The sequence below is a fragment of the Lolium rigidum genome, chromosome 6 (genome assembly GCF_022539505.1).
Source record: "Lolium rigidum isolate FL_2022 chromosome 6, APGP_CSIRO_Lrig_0.1, whole genome shotgun sequence".
Taxonomy (NCBI): Eukaryota; Viridiplantae; Streptophyta; class Magnoliopsida; order Poales; family Poaceae; genus Lolium; species Lolium rigidum.
In genome coordinates, this window is record NC_061513.1 from 9,171,198 (window position 1) to 9,191,030 (window position 19,833).

The 19,833-nt window shown below is 42.2% G+C and overlaps 1 long non-coding RNA gene and 2 other non-coding genes across 5 annotated transcripts; all 3 read left to right on the top strand.

Annotated features, from left to right (window-relative positions):
- The first annotated feature begins 89 nt into the window (after positions 1 to 89).
- LOC124665753 lies at positions 90 to 7,539 on the top strand. 3 transcript variants are annotated; one of them, XR_006990675.1, is made up of 6 exons: positions 90 to 173; positions 3,437 to 3,728; positions 4,241 to 4,407; positions 5,432 to 5,906; positions 6,401 to 6,622; positions 7,022 to 7,539. It is a non-coding gene; the product is annotated as an uncharacterized LOC124665753 (long non-coding RNA). The 3 variants fall into 3 exon arrangements; XR_006990673.1 differs by having other exon boundaries at positions 4,241 to 5,906; XR_006990674.1 differs by having other exon boundaries at positions 4,253 to 5,906.
- On the top strand, positions 888 to 977 carry LOC124668810. The gene has a single exon (XR_006991890.1). It is a non-coding gene; the product is annotated as a small nucleolar RNA Z266 (small nucleolar RNA).
- On the top strand, positions 1,097 to 1,215 carry LOC124668776. The gene has a single exon (XR_006991860.1). It is a non-coding gene; the product is annotated as a small nucleolar RNA snoR86 (small nucleolar RNA).
- Positions 7,540 to 19,833: the final 12,294 nt, after the last annotated feature.

Genomic DNA, 19,833 nt, shown 5'->3' on the forward strand with positions numbered 1-19,833 from the left:
GTTAGACCAAGAGTGGAGCGACTGAAATGTATGTGTCCATCTTCACATTTGCAGATGTAGCAGTGGATATCCTTGTGTGGAGGCGACGATGCAAAGGGCTTGCGGTTCGGTTCCCCGCTAGGCTGGCTGCACGGCCCTAGGCTCGGCTTCAGCTACTTCCATCTCAGTTGCAGGTGAGATGGCCTTCCAGCGGTGAATGTTCTGTTTCTCATCCATCACTGTTCTCTATCTATCTAGTAATTGCTCTGTTTTACCTGATGCCATTGTGTTGCTTACCTGCACAATCTTTTATTCCGTGGATGTTTTTAGTTTCTTACCTGCAATGATACCACAAATATATTTCGAGTTGGAATTCTCACCTAGGACGTTCTATGTGGAAAGTACCAAGCAAATTATATCGTGGTTTAATTGGACTGGTAATACATCAATACACGTTATCAGCCTATTTCTATATTTTAACTCTTGTTTTATCCAAATATATTTTGATCCATTCACCTGTTCAAGTGCATATATTTTGATCCATTCATGTCTTCGTAGTACCCACTATGTGGTGAAATAAATCAAAATATTAAATGAGTAGCTATTATGCGTACTATTACACAAATTGAGCTCGAGGCTGGTTGTATTCTGCCTTGAGAGCTTCAACTAGTTAAAATGACCGTACCTGAACGCCTTCTCTCTAAGTTTGACATGAAAATGAAGTTGTAATTTATCCGAACATGCATATAAAAAAACAAGGTACCTTTGTATACTAATTAGTATTATTAACCTGTGCGTTTGACATGTTTGGATGCTTGGTATGTCTTTTCCGCTTTGCTGTTGTGGTTTTACATCTGCTGGCAATGACTGTTAGAATTTTTTTGTCATCGTTGTGTTTATGGTCAGTATAGTGGTGCGAATGATGATTCAGTTAAATGCATGATGTCATCTTATGATCTAAAGTTTTTGACGCATAAATTATATCTTATCCACCAATCTTACTATGTGTTACTTTACCAAAACTTCGCGACTCTGTTTCTTGACACATACAAATATGTCTGATGTTTGGAATTGTTGAAACTCGGTTTGGAAAATTGGAACATATAGCGATTTTTCACAGCAAAGGGGCATGATATAGTGACAAATCTTTGCATTGAAGGTTGGCAATAACAAATGCAGTTCTCTCTGCTGCTCAAACTTACTCTATTGCGATGGCCTTGAACAATCTGCTACATCTTGAACGAATAAACAAATCTGTATTTACAAATAAGTGACGGTTCCTTGCTTTTGCAGTTGATATGTTTGTTGATAGTGTTACAAAGATACACTCACTTTTTGCAATTACCTATTGTGATCCGTTCATCTTTGATTGTTTCCTCTTTTTCACATGTAGTTTTCTCTACAATGATGGTTCAGTTAGATGTCCAGGTCAGCGTATATGATCTAAAACTGTTTGAAGCTTAAGTTCTGCCTGACTTGACTAGTGTCCAGTTAGATGAACATTGCTATGGCTTTGTAGCAAGCAATGTTTTAGTAGTTCATATGGCCTAATTTTTTCAGGTCACATATCCTCAAAGTTAGCACTGTTGTATATTTGCTTTATTTAGGATCATCTGGTTGTGTGCTTGTGTAAAGAAGGAGTTACATGGAGTTATGTTGTTTGTTAGGCCAGGGAGTAAACCTGTACTTGATTTTTCTAGTCATTGAGTGGGTTCCCTTGATAACCCAGAACTAGTTTACACCTAGCAGTTGTTTTTTAAAATGTTATTTATATTTGATGCAAAATACATTTGTACATGAACATTGCATGCTACCTTGATGTTCTAATTGAGTTGATTCGCCTTTTTTGAATAGCTACATAATTGTAGCTTGTGTAATTGATGATACCTTGATTTTTTAGTCAGATTTGTACAAGACATTATGGGAGCATTTGGTTCCCTCGCTTTGGTGGGCTATAGCTCAGCTAGCCCAGCTATCTCGGCTTGGTATAGCTGACCTTGCCATAGCTGCACCTTTGGTTCGTTGCCGTTGAGAGCAAGAGAGAATGGCTAGTTGTTTGTTTTGTGCTATTACTTTTGAGCGCAAACACAACTCTGATGTCTAAGATAAATAGCATTCTGAAAAGTGTATTAGTAGAAAAACACAAATATTAATTAGATTGGGCATACATTCACATAATCTTTCAATTCAATTGGCTGATTTGAGTAACAAGCTCTCCATTCAGCTTTATAGGAAATATCGACGAGCTAAGAGAATATGATAATTCTAACTGACGGAGCAAATCACTTCACTAGTAGAGTTCCATAGATAGTTGTCTCTGACCGATCACTCCACGAACTCTATGATTAAATGCTAGATTTTAGGCGATCTTGCGGAGGAGTATGGATTTATGAGGTGGGCTGTCAAATCTAGAATGTGCTGTTAGATTTGTAAGGAATGCATACAGAGTTTTATTAGTGTTGGCACAACTACTCCCCACACCATCGACCACTCCGTTATGCTGCTGCGTCCCCAACTTGCCACTACGCACCAGTGAGCTACATCTCCCGCTCGTCATACATATGCATTCCTTCCAAATTCAGTTTCTCTCCATCACGTTGAACTTTTGATTCATTTCTAATGTATTTCACTGCTATTTTTTTACTATGTGCTTGTTTGGTACTTGATTGATTATGTTGTGAAGTGTACCTTTAGAATATGAATCAATATGTGTATGTTTTGGGATTACTTCTCAATATGTGTTTGACTGCTGTTTTTTTACTTCTCTATATATGTATGTTTGGTAATTAATTGATTATGTTGTGAAGTAGACCTCCAGAATCTAGTTTTGCTATTACTTATCTATATGTATCTGACTGCTGTTTTTTTACTTATCTACATGTGTATATTTGGTAATTAATTGATTATGTTCTGAAGTAGACCTTTAGAATCTAGTTTTGGGATTACTTTTCTATATGTGTTCGACTATTGTTATTTTACTTCTCTATATTTATACTTTTTGTAGTTAATTAATTTTTTTGTGAAGTGGACTTTAGAATCTAATGTTGGTATTATTTCTCTGTATGTATTTGACGGTTGTTTTTCACTTCTCTATATGTGTATGTTCGGTAATTAATTAATTATGTTGTGAACTAGACCTTCAAAATCTAGTTTGAGGATTACTTCTCTATTTTTGCACCATTATGATGTTACATCTTCAATAATTTTCTTTTCATCTTCTCTTGTACGCTAATTTAATGATATTTTATCTACTAAACGAGTGAGTGAATTCTTGAACTCTAAAAGAGAAATCATGATTTTGCTTAAATATTGCATTTGCGCCATTAGTGGCTGAATTTGATATTGCAAGACGATTTTGTGAGTTGTTCATCTAGTCATGCTCCAGTTGAGGCTTTACCTAGCCTAGTGTGTCTTGTTTGATTGTTGAGTAATAGTTTCCTGGTTTGTCGCCATGTAGGTGATGGACAAGGTGAGCTTGTTTAACTAATCAGTGGTGGCTGAGAGTGTGCAAAAACTGGCAAAAAATAGTGGCGTAGGTGAAGGAGTGGCCCTGATTGAGCCAGCAGCAGTGGTCTGGCTGTCATTATGGAACAAGTGTACATGAAGTAGAAGCTATACCGGTGTCTTCTGCTCATGTAGGCGAATAGGGAGCGGGGGTTCGACGGTGGCGAGGAACGCGAGCACATGATGATCGTGCTGGCACGAGGACCACCCCCTTGCCTTGGCCTCCTAGCAGTTCTTGGAAACAGGTGACTTGCTCTTTTGATACGTTATCTGTTGCAGTTCCTACCTGGTGTAATTCATCATGTAAAAATAGCCACGCACCTGCCATTTGACTTCATATTTGTAGCTTGTGTGATTGATGATAGCTTGATACATTACTTTGGACCAACCATTGTGGATTACTGTATAGCCCTAATTATTCCCTCGTTTGGGTTTGAATATTTTTTTGGGTGACCATTTGTTTGGGATAGATATAGAACCAGAGAGGTAGATGCTTAGGTTTTTTCTCAACATTGACATGATGAATAATATTAGCTAGCTCGAGCCGGTCAGGATATTGAACTCGTTTTGTTCTCATTGTAGAATTTAGGTAAATTGCTTAGGTAAAATCTAAATTTCGCTCGACAACTTATCATGTATGGTACTCCATTATTTTTTCAGCGTTTTGTACTTATCATGCATATGCAATGATGATTCTTCTTCGAAGCTACCACTAACTTGTCGTTTTAGCATTCAATTTTCACTAATGTTTGATTAGTCAGTTTTGCAGGTACTCGTGGTGCTGCCTACTGAACCCTTTGATTTGTGGCTCGGCATCAGCGATGGATGCGGGGTTGGTGTCATCGGATCGCCGTCCTCATGTTCCGCTAATAGGAAATAACGATAGATACGCTAGATGTCAGCACCATCAACTACGGCGATGAGGTAATTCCAGTCTCCAACCATGCTGAATTGCTATGTATGGTGTTTGCGAATGGTGATCCGATCTGTATTCTAGCCAAATGAAAGTAATATCTTAGGAAAGAGCTAGAATTCCGGAAGAAATCATGCTAGCAAAATTTTGTGTCTTGAGGCAAGTGTGGATGTATGTACATGTTTGTGCAACACAAGGAAGTGCTTGTCGAGAATTTGCACATATTTTCTTTAATTTACACCGGGCTTTGTAGACCACTAGTGGCTTTTGTGTTGTCACATGTGCCCCTTAATATTTTATTTGTGATGTGATTGTCTAGTTAGCGCTTCTATGCTTTCTCTTGAGATCAGTTTAATGAGAGCTTGACAGTTTCGTGTGTTTTTTTTATATCATGTTTTTTTAAAAGCTCGCTTACTTGCATTCCTCCAAGTATGAACCATAATGTTCAAGATACGCACATTTGAATTGTCCTCAATTTCTATCTAAGACGGGTCGATTTTCATGCCATGTTTAAAGATTCTTCCTTGGCTACTTAATAACAAGGTCTTTTTTAATTCTGTCTACCATTTTGTTTTCCACATCCCTGCAAAAAAGAAACATAACGTTTGGTTTTATTTTTGGAAAATCTGTGAATTTGTTAGTTTCTGATTGCTAGAAATGAAGTTGGTGTTGATGCTATGGTGGTACTGATGCAATGCAAAAGATGCCAGTTTGTCAATGAAGCAGAACGATAACAAATTTTGCATTTTATTAATTATCAGTTGGGTATTATTATAGGATAGCCTTTTTATGTTACATGAATGGTTTGTGTGCATCTGTTCTCTGATATGGTACTTTTGAAACCTGTACTAATATTTTGCGATTTAACAAACACACAACTGCTGTCATATAAAGAAGAATTCTGATGTTGCCTTCTCATTGATGCATGTGCTCTTGCTGCTAATCAAAATACGAGTTTCTTGTGCCGAATTGCTCCATGACTTGGAAATTGTTGTGTGAATTCATTATATTAATAAGATTTTTTTTTATCTTCAGGGCTTGGTTTAGTTGACTTCATCAATGTCTGTCTTAAACTGATTTTTATTTGATGTGGGCAAAGCTGGAGCATCTGTTCTTGAGGGTTTTGTTATTGCTATAGTGCGGCTTGTTTTGTACTAGATCTTCGAAAAGGTTTCATGTTTTGTGATTCAATACAATGACACCTTATAAATATGAATTATGATGTCTTATTGATGCTGGTAAACTGATTATTACTTTCTTGCCTTATCTATCTCTTGATAGCCTTACCTATTGCTAGCTAGTGATGAGATAATACTGATAGAATTATTTGATCTAAATAATATGTTTCCATGCTTATATGCTTCCATAACCTGCACTACATGGAGCAATGAGAAGTGGGGATATGCATTGCCGGTCAAGTCGAAGGAGTGTTTTTACTGTAGTACTACAGTAGCACTCGTTACTCCATTGGATCAATGTGCTCTACCGGTATGAAGGAAGTTAAAACTAGGTTGGTCTGCTATGAACACCGTCATGAATCCTTTTGAGCCATGTAATTAACATGGTATGTCATGAAGTACAGCTTAAACATGTTGTCATGTACTCAGTGGCGCAACATGTCAATTATTAACAAGATACTTGTATTGGTATGAAACAACGGCAACTATATGCTAGGTGCTGCAATCATTCTTCTTGGCTTTGATATTTATGTTGTTGTTGTATAGATGTACATGTTTACTGTGACTGTTTACACCAGACATGTGTTGTCTTATTATTAGAATCTCCAAGTCATTCTTTCATATCATTGCAATTATCTATAACTCCTAGAAGTGTTGACTGAAAACGAGGTCGTTTGGCTCATGACTCATTTTGGCTATGTCTTTTCAATCCTTGTATCTAGTTTGGTCCATAATGGGAAACCAAACTGCATGATTTGTAGAATGTAATGCATTGCCATCTGCTAAACTGTGTTTTGACACATACGTATCGGTGTGCCTTGTCTAGCTAGGTTATTCCTAAAATCTATCACTGGTGACCTGATCAGTTTCGCCACCTAGAGCGGCCTCTTTCAAGGCATCGGCGCCTTCACTAGCGCACTCCTGTCCGTGAGGTTGTTGAATCCTCCATCCAGCTCTGGCGCTCGTGCATGTCCGGGATTTAGAGTATTGTACCTACAGTACAACTTCTACTGCTAACAATGGTGGCTTCCATCCAGCTGGAACTGAGGTAATCTTATTTTCTTGTACTGCAGTGTTGTATTATATTCTTTCACTCCATAGAAGCGCCATGAAGAAAGTTCACTCTCCCAGCATTCAAAATGTTTTTCCTTTTAACAAAGGGGCATGCATGGGTCTTTGCACTCCACTTTTTCTTGCATTAATTACCACAAGAAAGTTGAGCATTGTAAGCTTGTAGCAGGTAGTCATTTGTTTACTTAAGCGGGTGCAAGTTGAGAAGGGTCCGTTTGCTGCTTGTTGTGCTACAATGCTAAAGTGAATCACGTTTAAAAAATTTCTTGATGCTGCTTACTATATAATTTGCTTTACTCGTTTAACTCCAGAATTGTAATTCAAGTATTTATGTTGCTTATATATATTCTCTTATGAATTTCCTTGATGTGTGTAGCTGCTGTAGAACAACAGGGTGTTGGTTGCTGGCACCATCCTGCCTCAGAAATCCACCATCAGACAATGCGTGGCCAGGAGGTGGCTATACCGAAGGAGAGGACGAGCTAGCGTTCCAGGATGGAGATTTGCTGGCCGGTGTGTATCTTGGTGGGTCTGTCTGCTGACCAGCTGGCCGCCACCGCGGGAGTTGTTTGTGGCGGCGTTTTGCCGTTACTTAGTTCTTTCACTAGAAATTTCTATGACTTGGTACTGTTTAGTCGGTGACCTGAGCTTCAAGATTTTGTTGTTGCAAGTAGAGGATCTGTGCTGGCTCGATCCGATGCATATGTGTGTTGTATTGAATGTGATGCAAGTCTTGTTAGCTTTGCTGTTGTGATGTTTGACAGTGAACTCAAGGCTATATGCACTTATATTGTTCCATAATTTTAGTGTAATGTGAATTCCCAAAAAAGGTCAAAGGTCATATTGTATTGATTCTTGCAATGTTTGAGTTGAATTGTATTATTAATTGTTTCATTTGTAATCTACATTTTTTGACTTACATTTCCATCGTATCTTTGACGAAACTTGTGAGTTGAATTCCATACTGGAACATAAAAGAATTGTGGTTTTTGTTATCATATATTTTCTCTGTGAACAAAATGTCCAAAATTAGCAAAGCAGCTGCCCAAAATTTTCCTGATCCTTCTGGCTAATGACCCTCCTCTTTGTACATGATTATCCTATCTAAGGTAGGCTTAGTGGCTTTCTTTTATGCGTGTATGTGGAAATCGAATCAGAAACAATGCAACATGAGGATGCTAGCTTTTTTTAGTATCTCGTCAATATAGACAAGATTCAAGTTGAGCCTGGTATCAAAAAATGAATTTGTCTGTCATGGTTGTATAATCTAACTATAAACCAATAATGGGTACTCTGTCCGATCAAATGTGGAAGTTTTTGAACTAGGGAGTTGAAAAGGTTGCGCTTGCATAACTCCAAGAATTGGTACTCTCCATCAAATCACAGAATGCATCTACATATGGGCAATAAAAAAAACAATCCAATAGATTAATGATTCGATCAAAGATGGGTGAAAACTCCTTGTATCACGCTTGAAACTTAATTATCCCCTTATTTGTTGAGCTCTCCCATGAGATCCGTCCTAGTAATCATCACCCATCAGCAATTAACGGAGGAGGAGCTATTTCGTTTGATGGTAGGACATGTCACCAATCTGCGTGCTTTCGCATATGAGCCATCCAAAGTCTAATCTAATCATCCTTCAACCCTGGCTCAAAATTTTAAAGCACACTCTCTCTCTCTTCCCTCCAACCTAGCCTCTATACGGTGCAATAATGATACGTGGGCAGCTCCTGGTTTCACGACTGAATTTTAATTAGCCTGCCAGTCTGTTGAGCTTTCCCGTAAAGGCTGGCGATGCGTGGGACGAAACGAACAAAAACGAAACAGCGGCAACAGAATTAGTGGAGGGAGGTGGAAATAGTAGTGGCGCCCAGTTTTGAAATTCGAACGAATTTTCACAGCTACCCTGCCTGTCTATATATATGAAGAGGGATGGAGCTTCCGCGTGCAGTTTGCGCGTGTGACTATGACTTAGACTTTGACTCTTGCTCGGAGAGGAGAGGAGAGGAGAGCCGCTGCCCTTGTCGCCAATTTCGTCACCGGCGTGGCATGGCCGTCGTCCTCGTCAAGGAGAGGAGAGTCGTTGTCCTTGTTGCCGGCGTGGCCGTGGTTCTCATCGAGATTTTCTCCGGATGCATCCGTCCTGCAGGTAATCTCCGCCTTGTTATATGTTGTTTCTCCATGGTTCCACGCATCAACCTATTGGACTGTGCTTGGCCCGAAGTCGCGCCGTTGGCCGTGTGATCACGGCGCACGAGATCTCCGGCGGCTAGCGACTGTGTGGGGGTCCTCCCGCGGCCATAGTGCTAGGAGAGAAGAGGAGATGAGAGGCGTGGCTATGTTTGGCATGGGCTATGTGCGGACGCTGCAGCTGCCAGCCACTCTGTGGCATGCTTAACATTCGTTGTTTACTGTCCGCACAATTCGCGAATTGCATCTGTATCATCAGCTTTAGTCCCACAGGTTCTTTCTTTTAGTGCGTTTTACTTTTATCCACCGACAGATCTATTTTAACATGTCGATCGGTGATGATCTTCCTTTTTCAGCAGGTAACTGAATCGTCGACCCATGTTGGGTCGTCAAAGTATCACAAGCTTCTAAACTAAACATGTACCCCCTTCGCTATAAATGAGTGTCGTAATTTTATCTAGATATAGATGTATCTAAAATAAAATACGATCTGTATCTAGACGAAATCGCAGTCTTTTTTTTTTTTTTTTTGAATAACAACAGGAGAACTGTTATATTCATCGCAATAGAGGAGAAGGTCAAGACGACCGGTTGACCCAGTTTATGAGGAAAACCGGGCCAAAAAACCATACAAAACGACCCCGTTTTTGAGGAAAAAGGGGCAGAAAACCGCACAAACAACAGAGCCTCGTCGCCCACACGACACAAAGCCACCATTGCACAAAACAAACACATCCGTGCCCGGAGCCGCCACTCCGGCTTCCCCTGCTCGGTTACGAGCCGCAACGCCGCACGGACTAGACGCCTCGTAGCCCATGCTACACTAGACGACCATCCACATACCACGGACGTCGCGCCAAAAGATCCGGGGCCGCTGCCCCGACGTGCCAGCCGGATCGACCATCCGATCGCGCCGACCGGGCCGACGGACTCGCTACCTACGTAGCACAAGCACGCCACCCTTGCCTTGCTAGACCACGACCATACCCCATATGCCCGTAGTTGCAGTATAGTGTGGATGATGATGATTGTTTGCGAAGAACAGTAAAGAACAATTGCGAGTAGATTGTATTTCAGATGTAAAGAATAGGACCGGGGTCCACAGTTCACTAGCGGTGTCTCTCCCATAAGATAGCAGATGTTGGATGAACAAATTATAGTTGGGCAATTGACAAATAAAGAAGGCATAACAATGCACATACATATATCATGATGAGTACTATGAGATTTAATCAGGGCATTACGACAAAGTACATAGACCGCTATCCGAGCATGCATCTATGCCTAAAAAGTCCACCTTCGAGGTTATCATCCGAACCCCCTCCAGGTATTAAGTTGTAAACAACGAGACAATTGCGGTAAGTATGGTGCGTAATGTAATCAACACAAATATCCTTAGACAAAGCATCGATGTTTTATCCCTAGTGGCAACAACACATCCACAACCTTAGAACTTTCATCCATCGTCCCGCATTTAATGGAGGCATGAACCCACTATCGAGCATAAATACTCCCTCTTGGAGTCACAAGTATCAACTTGGCCAGAGCCTCTACTAGCAACGGAGAGCATGCAAGAACATAAATAACATATATGATAGATTGATAATCAACTTGACATAGTATTCAATATTCATCGGATCCCAACAAACACAACATGTAGGATTACAAATAGATGATCTTGATCATGATAGGAAGCTCACAAGATCTAACATGATAGCACAATGAGGAGAAGACAACCATCTAGCTACTGCTATGGACCCATAGTCCAGGGATGAACTACCCACACATCGATCCGGAGGCGATCATGGCGATGAAGAGACCTCCGGGAGATGATTCCCCTCTCCGGCAGGGTGCCGGAGGCGATCTCCTGAATCCCCCGAGATGGGATTGGCGGCGGCGGCGTCTCTGGAAGGTTTTCCGTATCGTGGCTCTCGGTACTGGGGGTTTCGCGATGGAGGCTTTAAGTAGGTGGAAGGGCGGAGTCGGGAGAGTCACGAGGGCCCCACACGCTAGGGCCGCGCGGGCCCCCCTTAGGCCGCGCCGCCCTAGTGTGGCGGCGCCCCGTGGCCCCACTTCGTCTCTCCTCCGGTCTTCTGGAAGCTTCGTGCAAAAATAGGACCCTGGACGTTGATTTCGTCCAATTCCGAGAATATTTCCTTACTAGGATTTCTGAAACCAAAAACAACGAGAAAACAAGCAATCGGCTCTTCGACATCTCGTCAATAGGTTAGTGCCGGAAAATACATAATAATGACATATAATGTGTATAAAACATGTGAGTATCATCATAAAAGTAGCATGGACCATGAGAAATTATAGATACGTTTGAGACGTATCATGCCTATATTGTGCACACATGTGCATCTTGGGATGTCTTACAATGTTGCAGGAGGAAGTTTTTCTTTTCATCGCACGAAAAAGATATTTTCCATTTTGAGGTGCCTAAAACAAGATGTTTTGTGAAGCAACCACCAAATTAAAGTTTCACATTAGTATCAACACATTTTAACAAAAATACTAGATCACCTAAGATGGACAATTTCTCAACCTTATATCTGGAACCTTTCCGTCCACCCCTCATAAAAATGACAAATTCCTGCTTGAATCGGTAGGGTTTTGTATTTTTTTATTTTGTTTAAAAAAATTAAATTAATAATTGCATCCTCGGTAGAGTTTATTATTACTTAACCATTGATGTTTATTTAAATAATTATTAAAAATTCAAAATAATAAATAGTTGTGATATCACGATCTAAGGGTTAATAAGATTGATATGATAGTATTAGCAGTAATGTTTCGTGAAGAAGATGGAAGATCAACACGAAGGAACCAAGATGGTAAGCGTACTAGGGGTGGAGTAGTGTGAGGATGGGTGACCCGGTGGGAAGTTTGACTATGAGGGGTAATTTAGCCTAAGATTAAGTGCAGTGTTAGAATTAAATAATCCATGTGAGAGATAAAGAAAATTTAGAATTTTTTTTTAAGTTAACAGACGGGACGGCGTGGCCTGCGCCGATGGCCTAGACGCCGACGGCCACCATCGGCATATCATAGCTACGCCGAGAGTCGTGTCTACGCCGACGGCACACGTGGCTATGCCGAGCCGAATCTTGCCCGAGGAGCTACGCCGATGGTGGCACTCGGCGTGGCCTATGCCGACGGCCTTTTAAGGCTACACCGAGGGCCCGCAGCCGTCGGCACCTCTGCAGATTCCTGTAGTGGAGGCTGCACCCGCAAACTTGCGTTTGGAAAAGAGCAACAGGTGGTGCGGTAATAGATTCATGAATAGTCGTATGAGCAACTAGGTGAGGTTGTTCGTGTTACATTGGCTGGTCTTCTATGCTATATGAAAGAAGGGCAACAGCCACCTGGTGAACCTGCAATAGTAACCAAATCTTTCTGTTGAACAAATAATCATTGTGTGCTTTCCAAGTACACTAGAGCAAGGTAAAGATTTTATCAATAGATATTCTAGATTAAACAGTCTGTAACATAGATTGTATAATATTTGAAGGATAGAGTGTAGTAGCAAAGGCATCGGTTTTAAATCCTATTGAAGAAGAAAACTAAACTGCTTTGGCAAAGGTGCAGTATATAGAAAAATAAGTGTGAGTCCCTTTCGAGTATACCACACCTTGAACATTCCATCGCAATGTGTTTTGAGAATTTTGACCTTGCTTTGACCTACTTGCATCTATACAGTCCAATGCCCACATAGCCGACCAAGCCTCGGTGCCATTCGTGGTAGAGCCGGCCGTGGAGAGCTTCACCGAGAGAATCACCATACTCCTCCGACCGAGCCAGATAACCTAAGCAAAAAACGATAGAATCTTAGGTTACTTCAGCTATGTAACACACTCAAGTCACATGTACATATGCGTGCCCAGCTACTCGAATAAAGTGGTGTCGATCTTTATTCTTTTCTTCCACGAGTAAAAAGTATAGAAAGATTTTATAATCTGTGCACCGTCCTTTATAGGCCCTTGATTGTTCGTAAGTTTTGTATGCCAGTCTGCTTACGGATGCGAATAATTTTGCATTGCTTCGTACCCATGTCCTTTATCCCCTCTGTCCACATCGACCCATGTTGGGTCGTCAAAGTATCACAAGCTTCTAAACTAAACATGTACTCCCTTCGCTATAAATGAGTGTCGTAATTTTATCTAAATATAGATGTATCTAAAATAAAATACGATATGTATCTAGACGAAATCGTGAAACTTATTCTAGAACAGAGGTAGTAACACTCTAGAGATAGATAGATATAACAAGTGTAACCCTCGCATTTTCCAAAACAAGCACGCTCCCCTTTCCGTCGTTCTTGAGATGATTAGAAGCCAAGATCATCTTTGAATGACCACTGAAGCTTAGGATTTGAGCGAAAAAATACTAAAAGAGTAAATCCGGTTGTCATTTCTTTTTGAGTTAATTTAAACTAGTTCTTAATTTGAGGCAAAGTTCTTCCCTCGATTTAAAATAAAATGTCTGTACCAAATAGTTAAACGAATGAACTTAATTATAAATATTAATCATCAAATTGATTATTGCATCAGAAAGATTTCGACAAATGGTTCTTTATATTACTCAAAAGATAAAATGAGTTTATAAATTGAAATATGCAGAAAATATTTTCACATAATATAGGTACACGCAAAATGGCATTGACGAGGAACTACATGTCTGGAGGCAGCAGCCACACACAACAATTACTAGCATACTCGTCATAGTAGAAACATCCCCGTGACAAGATCTTCTCCAAGAAATGCACGCCTTGGCTCTCCCCGGTGTATACCGTGCAACAACCTAGATCCAACTTTGCCATGCCCTTCACTTCACCCTTGTAGCGTTCTTCCGTGTAGTAGATATGGTTCTTCTCCACCATGCCACGCATGCCTATCGTCGATACATGGGACACCCTGCAGCCCGCAGGCCCTAGGAACAAGGCATGGTCGCCTAGGTCCGTCACCTCAGCCCACATGTATCTATATGAAGACGTCATGTCATTTTCGATGAGCTCAAACACCCTAAAAAATTGAGATTCACAACAATGGTAATATCCTGGCCATGCCAACACCGCGATCGCCGGCTTCCCATGTAGCTCGAAGATGTATTGAGAGCTAGATTGCACCCCCACCGCGTGAAAGGGGGTCATTTGGGCGTCTAGGCGGTGGACGGACGTCACCACCGGGGCGCCGTTGTTGTTCGCGCCGATATCAAACTTGAACACCTCTAGGCCCGTGAAGCCATAGAGCTCACAGTTGCTAAAGGCGATGTCGATAAGCGCGTTATAGCATGTGTCTAAGTCGCATCCCCGTGTCGTCGTCCACCCGCCGTCGGGGCAGCCAACCCTGCAGAGCGCGACCTCGCACCGTGTCGTCATGGCGGCAAGAATGCAGCCGCTTGAGCCACCAGGTAGTTGATCTCCTGCCGCAGACCCCTGGTGCGTTCCTCCGACGGGGTAGAGAGGTCTATCCCATCGAGCGCACCTTGCGGTGAGAACCCCTTCCATCTGATGCCACGGGAACGGGTTCTCTGAAAAGAGCCGATGAGGTCGGCTTCGAGGGTGGCCTTGATCTCGTTGTATTGCTTCTTGAGGTCATCGAGCGGATCCTCGTAGGTGATCGGCGTGCCGTCCGCCATCTCAGACGTAGATGGCGATGTGGTTGATGTAGACGATTGTCCCACCGGGCGTGCCAGAATGTGTTGACTGCCAAAACCCACCGGCGGGCAGCGGCCTTGTCAACACCGTAGAGCCGGGAAGAGCCTAGAGCTGCGGCTGGCTGAGACCCCTCCGAGCGACGGCCCGCAATGCTCTTCTGGTCACACGCGGCGTTGCGAAGTGCAAGGGCGTGCCACCCGACCTATACCTGGCCAGGAAGGTGATGGGGATGCCTCGCTTAGTTTCCTGCAGGGCATACATGTAAACATTAAATACGAGCCTCGATCGGCTCTCGGGTTATCCCGTGAATCGGCTCAAAGAGCCGATCCACCCATGATCCGTGCGGGGTGCACGAATACTTGGTGGTCCTGCTTGATCAAGATGAAGCTAATGAGATCTACGACGATTTAGGGTTTTCACCGCATAATCGGATCATCCTACTCCAGGTTGGGCCTCGCGGCCACGCACGGTGCTCGTAAGCCGATCGTAAACAAGGCCTAAAAACCAACATGATGTTGATCCTCGGAACATCCCGTTTAGGACTTGCGAACGCCACCCTACGTGCCACTGGATCCTCCCCCCCTTTGTAAGGCCTAACTATTGCAGATATTAAACTAATCCTTGTAGAACAAGGAGCAATCGTAACGGATCAGATCTACTAAATAACGATCAAGCGGGGTGCCGCCCCCACACCTGAGACAGGCGTGAGGGCGGCTAGATATGCAAGGGTTGCACTACGTAAGCATGCTTAAACGAAGAACAATGCTAACCCTAACACATCTAATGATAACTACGTTGCTCGCCATCAAAAGCGCTTCAGTACGAGCAACGCATGAACAACGTGGGGCTTGTGCTGCCTAGATCGCAAGATGCGATCTAGGCAGCATGTCGCTTACCTGATAGAAACCCTCGAGACGAAGGAGTTGGTGCACAATAAAAATTAACATGTTCAGAGGTGACACAATCATTCTTAACACTTCTGGACATTGCATAAAGCTACTGGACATTAATGGATCAAAGAAATTCATCCAACATAGCAAAAGAGGCAATGCAAAATAAAAGGCAGAATCTGTCAAAACAGAACAGTCCGTAAAGATGGATTTTATTAGGCAACCAGACTTGCTCAAATGAAAATTCTCAAATTGAATGAAAGTTGCGTACATATCTGAGGATCATGCACGTAAATTGGCTTAATTTTCTGAGCTACCTACAGGGAGGTAGACCCAGATTCGTGACAGCAAAGAAATCTGGAACTGCGCAGTAATCCAAATCTAGTACTTACTTTACTATCAAAGACTTTACTTGGCACAACAAAACTCAAAACTAAGATAAGGAGAGGTTGCTACAGTAGTAAACAACTTCCAAGACACAAATATAAAACAAAAATACTGTAGTAAACACATGGGTTGTCTCCCATAAGCGCTTTTCTTTAACGCCTTTCAGCTAGGCGCAGAAAGTGTAACTCAAGTATTATCAAAGGGTGGTGCACCTACAGTGGGGTTTGGAGTTTTCTCAACCATGCATAGTATATCGGATACATAAGTTTCATCGTCTCCCTTTTCATTAGTCTTGGGCTTGCTACTCTCATCGAACAAATTTTCAGGAACAAGCCAAGCATAGTTATGTTCTAGTGCATCATTCATAGCTAGGAGTTTACATGGTATTGGTGCTTTGATCTTCCCACCATCATTAATATTATTAGTGTACCTTATTCTATCCATGTCCATTTTTTCAAGGAGACCAACAAAATTAGTATGAGAACCAAGCATATTAAATTTAGCAAAAACCTTTCTAGCCTCTCTTGCTAGACCACCAAATTCTCTAAGAAGGGTTTCTAAAACAAAATCTTTCTTTTCCCCTCTTCCATATCACCAAGTGTAAGAAACATGTGTTGGATTATAGGATTGAGATTAACAAATTTAGTTTCCAACATGCGAACTAAAGCAGCAGCAGCAATTTCATAGGTAGGAGCAAGTTCTACCAAGTGTCTATCTTCAAAATCTTCAACGGTACTAACATGGGTGAAAAATTCTTCTATATTGTTCCTCCCGATTATAGAAAATCCTTTTTCAGCAGGTAACTGAATCGTCGACCCATGTTGGGTCGTCAAAGTATCACAAGCTTCTAAACTAAACATGTACCCCCTTCGCTATAAATGAGTGTCGTAATTTTATCTAGATATAGATGTATCTAAAATAAAATACGATCCGTATCTAGACGAAATCGCAGTCTTTTTTTTTTTTTTTTTTGAATAACAACAGGAGAACTGTTATATTCATCGCAATAGAGGAGAAGGTCAAGACGACCGGTTGACCCAGTTTATGAGGAAAACCGGGCCAAAAAACCATACAAAACGACCCCGTTTTTGAGGAAAAAGGGGCAGAAAACCGCACAAACAACGAGCCTCGTCGCCCACACGACACAAAGCCACCATTGCACAAAACAAACACATCCGTGCCCGGAGCCGCCACTCCGGCTTCCCCTGCTCGGTTACGAGCCGCAACGCCGCACGGACTAGACGCCTCGTAGCCCATGCTACACTAGACGACCATCCACATACCACGGACGTCGCGCCAAAAGATCCGGGGCCGCTGCCCCGACGTGCCAGCCAGACTGACCATCTGATCGCGCCGACCGGGCCGACGGACTCGCTACCTACGTAGCACAAGCACGCCACCCTTGCCTTGCTAGACCACGACCATACCCCATATGCCCGTAGTTGCAGTATAGTGTGGATGATGATGATTGTTTGCGAAGAACAGTAAAGAACAATTGCAGTAGATTGTATTTCAGATGTAAAGAATAGGACCGGGGTCCACAGTTCACTAGCGGTGTCTCTCCCATAAGATAGCAGATGTTGGATGAACAAATTATAGTTGGGCAATTGACAAATAAAGAAGGCATAACAATGCACATACATATATCATGATGAGTACTATGAGATTTAATCGAGGCATTACGACAAAGTACATAGACCGCTATCCGAGCATGCATCTATGCCTAAAAAGTCCACCTTCAGGTTATCATCCGAACCCCCTCCAGTATTAAGTTGTAAACAACAGACAATTGCAGTAAGTATGGTGCGTAATGTAATCAACACAAATATCCTTAGACAAAGCATCGATGTTTTATCCCTAGTGGCAACAACACATCCACAACCTTAGAACTTTCTCATCACTCGTCCCAGATTTAATGGAGGCATGAACCCACTATCGAGCATAAATACTCCCTCTTGGAGTCACAAGTATCAACTTGGCCAGAGCCTCTACTAGCAACGGAGAGCATGCAAGAACATAAATAACATATATGATAGATTGATAATCAACTTGACATAGTATTCAATATTCATCGGATCCCAACAAACACAACATGTAGGATTACAAATAGATGATCTTGATCATGATAGGAAGCTCACAAGATCTAACATGATAGCACAATGAGGAGAAGACAACCATCTAGCTACTGCTATGGACCCATAGTCCAGGGATGAACTACCCACACATCGATCCGGAGGCGATCATGGCGATGAAGAGACCTCCGGGAGATGATTCCCCTCTCCGGCAGGGTGCCGGAGGCGATCTCCTGAATCCCCCGAGATGGGATTGGCGGCGGCGGTGTCTCTGGAAGGTTTTCCGTATCGTGGCTCTCGGTACTGGGGGTTTCGCGATGGAGGCTTTAAGTAGGTGGAAGGGCGGAGTCGGGAGAGTCACGAGGGCCCCACACGCTAGGGCCGCGCGGGCCCCCCTTAGGCCGCGCCGCCCTAGTGTGGCGGCGCCCCGTGGCCCCACTTCGTCTCTCCTCCGGTCTTCTGGAAGCTTCGTGCAAAAATAGGACCCTGGACGTTGATTTCGTCCAATTCCGAGAATATTTCCTTACTAGGATTTCTGAAACCAAAAACAACAGAAAACAGCAACTGGCTCTTCGACATCTCGTCAATAGGTTAGTGCCGGAAAATACATAATAATGACATATAATGTGTATAAAACATGTGAGTATCATCATAAAAGTAGCATGGACCATGAGAAATTATAGATACGTTTGAGACGTATCATGCCTATATTGTGCACACATGTGCATCTTGGGATGTCTTACAATGTTGCAGGAGGAAGTTTTTCTTTTCATCGCACGAAAAAGATATTTTCCATTTTGAGGTGCCTAAAACAAGATGTTTTGTGAAGCAACCACCAAATTAAAGTTTCACATTAGTATCAACACATTTTAACAAAAATACTAGATCACCTAAGATGGACAATTTCTCAACCTTATATCTGGAACCTTTCCGTCCACCCCTCATAAAAATGACAAATTCCTGCTGAATCGGTAGGGTTTTGTATTTTTTTATTTTGTTTAAAAAAATTAAATTAATAATTGCATCCTCGGTAGAGTTTATTATTACTTAACCATTGATGTTTATTTAAATAATTATTAAAAATTCAAAATAATAAATAGTTGTGATATCACGATCTAAGGGTTAATAAGATTGATATGATAGTATTAGCAGTAATGTTTCGTGAAGAAGATGGAAGATCAACACGAAGGAACCAAGATGGTAAGCGTACTAGGGGTGGAGTAGTGTGAGGATGGGTGACCCGGTGGGAAGTTTGACTATGAGGGGTAATTTAGCCTAAGATTAAGTGCAGTGTTAGAATTAAATAATCCATGTGAGAGATAAAGAAAATTTAGAATTTTTTTTAAGTTAACAGACGGGACGGCGTGGCCTGCGCCGATGGCCTAGACGCCGACGGCCACCATCGGCATATCATAGCTACGCCGAGAGTCGTGTCTACGCCGACGGCACACGTGGCTATGCCGAGCCGAATCTTGCCCGAGGAGCTACGCCGATGGTGGCACTCGGCGTGGCCTATGCCGACGGCCTTTTAAGGCTACACCGAGGGCCCGCAGCCGTCGGCACCTCTGCAGATTCCTGTAGTGGAGGCTGCACCCGCAAACTTGCGTTTGGAAAAGAGCAACAGGTGGTGCGGTAATAGATTCATGAATAGTCGTATGAGCAACTAGGTGAGGTTGTTCGTGTTACATTGGCTGGTCTTCTATGCTATATGAAAGAAGGGCAACAGCCACCTGGTGAACCTGCAATAGTAACCAAATCTTTCTGTTGAACAAATAATCATTGTGTGCTTTCCAAGTACACTAGAGCAAGGTAAAGATTTTATCAATAGATATTCTAGATTAAACAGTCTGTAACATAGATTGTATAATATTTGAAGGATAGAGTGTAGTAGCAAAGGCATCGGTTTTAAATCCTATTGAAGAAGAAAACTAAACTGCTTTGGCAAAGGTGCAGTATATAGAAAAATAAGTGTGAGTCCCTTTCGAGT